The sequence below is a fragment of the Bactrocera tryoni genome, chromosome 5, assembly GCF_016617805.1.
Source record: "Bactrocera tryoni isolate S06 chromosome 5, CSIRO_BtryS06_freeze2, whole genome shotgun sequence".
In the NCBI taxonomy this organism is placed as follows: domain Eukaryota; kingdom Metazoa; phylum Arthropoda; class Insecta; order Diptera; family Tephritidae; genus Bactrocera; species Bactrocera tryoni.
The window spans coordinates 33984310-33992668 of NC_052503.1; positions in this window are offsets into that span (position 1 = coordinate 33984310).

The window sequence follows — 8359 nt, forward strand, 5'->3', positions numbered from 1 at the left end:
ATAATGATTTGTAATCGATTTGATCTATTGAGACTTTTCCAAAAGCTGGGACTATAAGAATATAATGCGCCGATTTGTTGCAGCAGGACATTCATTCGGGGTGTTTAAGACCGACCTTTTGAGATAGAAAATTAAACTCTCGCATTATGCAGAGCATAATACGCCGATTAGGGTTTCCTATGTAAAAAACTTTATGGGTCATATTTATTTTATGTCTCTATGTATTTTTTTTGTTGGGAGTCATCTGACGGTTTTGCTTGAACATAAAGGCACCCCCGTTTCATCAACCTGATATAGAGAAATTAATAATCGTTCATTAGGGACTTTACGAAATTTTAATTTGAAATGATCTGATATCCATCTAGGGTTTCCAAAAATCTGTATATCTCCACAATCAATCACTAATCATACATAATTATATATTCATATGCAACAAACCAATCATAAAATGCTTGCATATACTTATGTATGTATATGTTATCAAGTCATAGGAATCGTAAGAGCAAAATAACAAAAATTTAATGAACTTCAACTTCGTAGACATTATTTCATTAGCTCATAAGCCCGTTGTATTTGCATGAAGAACATATTAAAATTAAGTGGAAATTTATTTTTTGCGGCTTTTGGGTTGACAACCATTGGTCAGGTTACAAATTAGTCACAAAACCCAACTAACACAACACCCGCTACGAATTTAACACACCCACACACACACAGCCACTCGCTCACTAATGCCCGTGTAGAACACATGTATCCGCAAGCGCTTCGGCCAACTGGAAACCGGTGTTTTAGAATTTAATTTACACAAACAAACTTGCTTGCTTGCCACGCTTGCCACACTTGCACTTCTAGGCACCAAGCGGGCGAGTCGAAAATACTAGCAAATCCACACAAAAACCATGTCGAACATTTTTGGTCGTTGGAAGCGTAGAAAAACAGCGGTAAATCACACAATGCAAGTCAACTAATGACATGACGCCGACATGTTTGCCAACAAAAACATTAAGTCAGCTGATGAGCCTGTGGGTTTGTAGCTGTGACTATGTCAAAAGCCCAAACTAGCCGGTACCACTAACCGCACAAAGCAGCAGGTACAATGCACTGTGACGTCCCTGACCGCAAAACCATTTCCCCCGCCCCACATGGCCAAAATGACAAAAGCACAAATTAATACGTCACTTGTGCGTGTGTGACAGTGTGCTCTTGCCGGTTTTGTGACATTCAATTTAAAATCTCAAATTTCGGACATTTACTCATCACTAAACTGTTGTCAAAGTTCGACATACTCGCACATGTCTACATACTAGTATATAGGAGCGGCGAGTTTTAGACCATACCAGACCAAAGTTACTTGTATGTGAGTCTGCAGCGTAGAATGTGTGGGGAAAACATGCATTTCCTTGTGCTTTTGTGTTATTGACCGAAGGCTACAAAGGTGATGTGACAACGATGATGTAGCACACGTGAGTAGTGTGACCTAACAGTTGACTTGTGGCAGCTATTATAAAGTTAAATTGCTTACAAGTTGCTCAAACGAAAGCAGTTTGATGGCGGCCTTAGTTGAAAGCGCTAAATAACGGCACAAGCTTTATACTTTTTATTAAAATATTTTGGTTTTCAAAATTCTCTATTTCTATATGTAGTTAAGGATACTTCAGGGTAAAAATGAAGAAATCCATTCAATATTCATACCTAGTACATTTGAAGCTCAGATTTCGTACTTAAATCTTAAAATCTAAGCCTTTTTGATGTATGGCGAACTTTTTCGGGCTACTATGAAATTTAATGGTGATTTAAACCGTAAAATTAAATGCTTTTTGGATAGTCAGTAGGCAAATCGAAAATACTGGTATGTTTTGAACCCTCACTACAGATGGTCCTTATATGAAAATGATATTTTTGTACACCAAGTGATGTTCTTAATATTGGGTGGTTGAAAAGTATTTTTTGCTAATCAAACTTCAAATTATTTTTTTTTATATTTATAATGCACTTTATTGAACCAGATATGTACCATTTTAGTCGATCACTTTTTGTCATTTTTCCACTGGAGACATTATACCATCAGTGTAAAACTTTTCAAGTTTCTTGGCAAAGATTGCTACAAGTATATTTCACAGCTTTCTTTTGAAGCCAATTATACTCCATTAAGGGAGTTCTGCATTGGCCGAAACAAATGGTAGTCCGATGGGGCAAGGTCAGGGTTATATGGTGAATACATCAAAACTTCCCAGCCAAGTCATCATAATCTAGTTAACCCCTGCCTGTTTCTCTCTCTTCGGTCTACGTTCCTTCTTACCACAATAACCTTCTTAAGCCTAGGCCTATTTGGATTCGAAGTTACTATATCTACTTTTAGAAGCTTTCTTCATAAAGTATACTCTAATGAATTTCTTCTTGTTTCTCTCTTTTCGGCCTACCTTCCTTCTTACCATAATAACCTTTATAGGCTCAAAACTGATTGTTTTCGAAGTTGCATTTTCTGTTTTTAGACGTCCTTTTCATAAGTCACACTCTAATAAATCTCTACGTCTTTCCCTCTCATCGACCCATGTTCCATCATAGCTAACCGAAGCTTTTCAGGCCTACGCCGATTCGAAGTACCAATTTATGTTTTTAAAAGACTTCGTTGCTGAATACTTTAATTTGTTTTTAGAGTCTCACAAATAGGGGTCATACGAATGATTTGGTTTAAAAAACAGTTAGAAATCTGTCTACTTGAATAGTACACCAAATACTAAGCCTACTATGTAAACCTATTTGAACATGCTCTTACGCTTCTCTCTTGCAGGAGTTCAAGGACAATTATATGTAAGGCAACTGATATTTAGTAGTGACTTACGGTTGAAGTGTGCCCGACTATTAGATTAGGTCATTGACAAATAATTTAAGTACTTAACCGAGCACCAACAATACTCTTTCAAGTCACATATGCCTGTTATGACAGGCTATGTAAGCATATCCAAAACGACCATTTTAATTAGTATTTGCTTAAATTGGTCAGTGCCGTTCGATAAGTTACTTATAGCGACTTATTTACTTTATGTTACTCTATCTTCTCTTCTTCTTCTACTTTTCCTTTTACTTATTTTTCTTGTGTCTTTGAATGGTTTTGTTTGGATATGACTCCGCCGACGTATTATCTGCTCGATCAAATAGTATAAATAAAAATTGAATTTAATAATTTCCTTTGACATTCGCAAAGAGCGCGGGGTGGCGCGCCGATAAAGGGTGCGGGACGTTCAAATTATTTGTACGTGATAAAGCAATGTACTTGAAGATACTCGAGTAAACATTCCGTGGCGTTGTATTACTTTATATTGTGGAGGTTGGCGGCCTTATCGGAGGGGCGTTACTTATCACCAGGCCATACATGTTGGCGGCGACATGAAACGTGGTTGGACAACAACTTCGCTGATGGACAAGCATACAAGCGGACAAGAAGTGTATACTACAAGCACTTTGTATAAACAAAAAGCAGCAACATTTAATAAACAGCCATGAAAATGAAATCGAAGCAAGGGTTTATGCGACACAAGTAAATATTTTATGCCAACATTTCAGCCGATATAAATGCTAATAATTATACTGAATGTGTTTGGACAGGTATAAGTACATATATACAAGTATGTATATAGTATGTAAATATTATATTATATATGGTATATAAAATTCGTACTCGATGGCCAGCTGTAATGGCGTTGCGTATTTCAGCAACAACGAAAGTGGTCTTATACTTGTATACATCATTATTTTTGTAAATAGAGTATTCAGTTAGCCAAGTGGCACTTTCAATGGCTAACATACGGCAACTACAATACAAACTTTCGTAGCTTTATCAGATTTGTAAAAAATTCCCAAATTCCTTTTATATTGTTCAGGCGGCTTTCAGCGTTATATTTGAACTTATCTGTGCGTAATCAAATATAAGTTCAAGTGAGTGCTCAATGAATTATAATAAAAATGCGAAAATACTTGAAAGTTATGTAGCAGTAATTAGGTAATATATTTTTTTGTCATCTAGACGATAAAACAAAAAAATTTACCAAATTTTCCTCTTTCATTTGAAAAAGATAATCAATATAACACTAAAAATATTCATAAACGTTGGCAAGGTTTGGCTTCCCTCTTAAGGGTAAATCATAGAATTAGCGGATATTTTTCAATTGGTGTTAATGGGATAACACCAAATTCAATTTATAAAACAATTATAGGCAAAAATTCAACTGTTTTTTTTTTCAAATAAAATTCCAAAAATAAAAATTTTAATAAATAAATATGGGCAAGGCTAAGTCGACTCATCTCGTCAACGTGATCATTTATATTATATTTTATTGTATCTCTGACGTTTCTTTTTGGGAGTTACAGAGATATTGGCAAATTTAATCTACCCTGTTCAGAGCATAGGTAATGAAATATGGAATAGTTTCGATTTGTTAGTTCGCAGTTATGGCATTTATTGTTTTAAAAGTGCTTGCTAGTTTCCAAAAATCAAAAGTTTTTCGCAATAAGTTGTTGATTTCAGTATAGTTTATTGCTGTCTTGCTGATGAATTTCTACTGAGGTGGAGAGCTCAAACACTCAAAAGTGATCTTCAATTTAAAGAATTTTTTAATACCACAGTGTCTTCGACCTTAAAGCAGAAATATCTTCGACATGCAATCCACACCGCTCAGTAACTTTTTGTGAATATACGAAGAGCCTCTTCAGTTTTCCTGGCCTTCTAAATACAGTGATTTTGTTTACTTAATCACCAAATTATTGAAGATGATTTGGGGTGAAAACGCAAATGTAAGTTTGCCGTACAGAACGAGAATATTGAAAATAAATTTTTAGAATTTTTTGTGTGTGTTCCAGGTCCAGTTTTTGCATCGGGTAATCATGGAAAGTGTGCTAAACAAAAATATTAATTTACTTTGATAGTTGTGTTAATAGCTATATACCAAGATAACTTTATACCTGATTAAAAGTATATCTAAATAATGTTTTAATATAACCTACATCTCTCGGAAAATAATTTCTACATATTTTATCTTATTTTTTACAAAATGATATTGAAAAAACTATGATTTTTTTCAATTGTAGTTTCAAAATTATTTTTGAGTATTTAAAAACTGAATCCATTTCAACCTAAAATATTCTCTTGAATCAGTCGAATGTTTTAAGAACTGTACCGTTTTCCTGATGTCATGATTTTTCCATTTTCGAAAAACCAAAGTTCATAAATCCTTCTCTCTATATATTTAAGAAAAATATTTTTCAAAAATATGTATACTAAGTATGTATATTAAATGTATTGATGAATGCATTAAATAAAAAAACTGAATCAAGCTTATGTATATGAGCATAAGAAAATATTACAAATTTTATTTAAATCTGCGGGCGTCTGTTTCATATTAAAAAATAATTATATTAAAGAGGTGCGTTATATAATGTATTCATAATATTATGTAAATGTTATATTATCAAAGTACAAAAAACTTACAAAAGTAAGTTTGTATGTATGCCTAACACTTGCAATCATATTACTTTCCACTTTGAGAGTATTTTGAAATTTTGCTAATGCCATTATAAATATCTCCGAGAAAATTTTTTAATTAAATCATATGAATATTAATAGAACGTAAAGCGTCAAATTCAACTGATTTAATCTACAACTCGGCTTCATATATGCAGTTGTATATAATATAACTTATTGTTATGCACTTATTAATACCAATATTAGTAATTTAAAAATTTTAATTATTTGCTTCGAGCATGTGGAATATCACAGCAGTTTATCGGATGTATATTAACTAATTAAATTTTCAGTTAGGCGCCAGTTATTAGGAAACAATTTTAGGTTTTAAAATTAATTAAATACTTTTATACGTACATATATATTTTATTTTAAGGTAGCTATAAATCTCACTGATTAAATAGTACATCGGTTAGAAAGCTTGTAGTAATATGTTCTAAGCACAGTGTATATTAGAAGAAATAACATTATAATGTAGTGAATTTGAAGTTGAGTCTAATTGTACATTCTGACATGGCACTACAAAACTAGATACTTAAAGCAATTAGGAAGATTTCAGGGGTTGTTTTGCTTTTTTTGGTTTATTACAATACATACAATCATACATTTAATTTTTTTAATATATTTAATTCAATCAATTCAACATATCTCAGATACAAAAGATTAAAAAGCATTTTGTGCAAAAATTCCGAAAACTTAACTTTTGGTTCTTCATATCCCCCGATGTCTAAAAAAATGTTCATGCCGCGGACAACATAACAGGTTCATCTAAAATAAAAAAATATTTCATTAGTACATACATAGATACATCTCGTCACTGGGCGAAGAAGGAAATAAAATTGGAATTTTTGACAGAATTTGCAAAAAAAAACACTCAAATCGCCATATATTGCCTCTAAATAATTAGTTCTAATAAAAAAATAGAAGTTCTTCGTTCAGTGACTAGATAATGTTATTTAAAGATGTCTACGTAATTTAAAGAAAATCGTAAAAAATAATAAATAAAATAACTTTTCGAAAAGTCGCGTTCAAATACGTAACTTGATGGGCGGAACTTCCGAGGATCTATCTATTAGAATTTTACTTGGAACGATTTAAAATTTCTGGAGAATATTACACATATTGTCTTATTTAATAAGATTTAAAAAAATAAAAAAATGTGTTTATTTTATTGAATGTATTTCTGTTTCTCTCTCTTCTCTGGCCTAGGCCTATTGGATTCAAATTTTCAATTTATGTTTTTAGAATCTTTCTTCATAAGGAACACTAGTGAATTCTTCCTTTCCCTCTCATCGTCCTATGTTCCTTTATTGCTAACCTAACATTAATTTTGAAAATTTCAAATCCACATAATCCATACAGCAAAATAAATCTAAAGAAATATATTTGAAACTGTTTTCATTTTATGCAAGTAAGAGGCGTTGTTTTCATAACACTATTAGGCTTTTCACAAGTCTCATAAAGTTATCAGTTACATCGATTCGAAAACATAGCATTGAGAATTGTAAATGTGTAAACTCATTTTTGTATGTAATCCAACAACAATTTTTTTGAACAAATGTAAAAATTTATGATTTTAAGATGCGTTATGACAAGTTGTGAGTCTCCTACACAAGAATTTATTCGAAATAACTGTTATATTCTGTGAAAAGAATGATCAAATATCAGCCAAAAATCACATTACGGAAACTAAAGGTTTTGGTAAAAATTATTTAAATAATCAAACAAATTTGACAAAATTTTGAATAATTTTAACGCACTCAAAAACCTCTACGTACATTTTTTAACACGCAAAATCGAAGCACTGAAATCATCCGCCTCCTCTAGTTAGCTACACACCATCGAAAGTAGAAAAAGCGAATAAAGCAAATTTAAGTCAACCAAAAAAACCAAAATGTTGACTCTCCGCAATAATAGATTTTCAAAAATTAAGAGAATATAGCAGAGCGCTCAAAGAAATTAGCACTGAGTGAAAAGAGCGCGAACATGCGCACTCAACGCAAAGACAACAATGAACACAACAAATTAACGAAAGCGTTTGCACTTGTGGTGGTGCGAATTTCCCCTGCGCACAAACACCACTGCATGCACTCACACTCCCCACATACCGCACCAGCCACACTAAAAGGTAAGTAGTCACACACACCCAAAAGTATCTCGCAGATAAATCTAAGCTGTTTGAAAGCATACACACACATTAAACGCTCTCTGCAATTGAGCAAGAGAGACAGTATGGGATAGCGCAAGCGTTGTAGTGGCGCTGCTCACACTTTCTGCCGGTTAAAACAAGATCAGCTGAAGCAAGCAGCCATTTTTGGTGCAGGCGTACACTATCGTCCACCGGTATTCCGCTACCACCATGCCCAACGACATTAACGGCACCAACAACACCAAATACAAATAACAACAATAGGCGCTCTCAAGGCGTGCGGTTGCCGGTTTAGTGCAGCTGGCAGCCGCTTTCTGACTTTGCTTGGCTTTTATACGCTATTTCAAAGCGTTGTGTGCTCGAGTATTGCTCTAAAAATATACTGGGAAATTTATTTTCAATGAATGTTAGATGCCTTTGCTTTTAGCGTGGCGAAAACTGGGATTTTGCTGCGCGGCCGTAATTGTGAAAGTTTACTGCTACTTTTGTATGTAAAAACTGTTATGCTGTTGGTGTTGTTGCTTAAACCAATAATCTGGTAGCGTGACTTTGTATTTAGGCTGCCTGTTGGTGAGGTGACGCTACTGTGCGAAAGCTCTGTTGGCATTTGTTGCTGTTAGTTGGTTGCATTCAGTGCTTTTCTAATCGTATGGCTTTCGTGTTAACCCTACGATTGTTGATATTAATGTTTT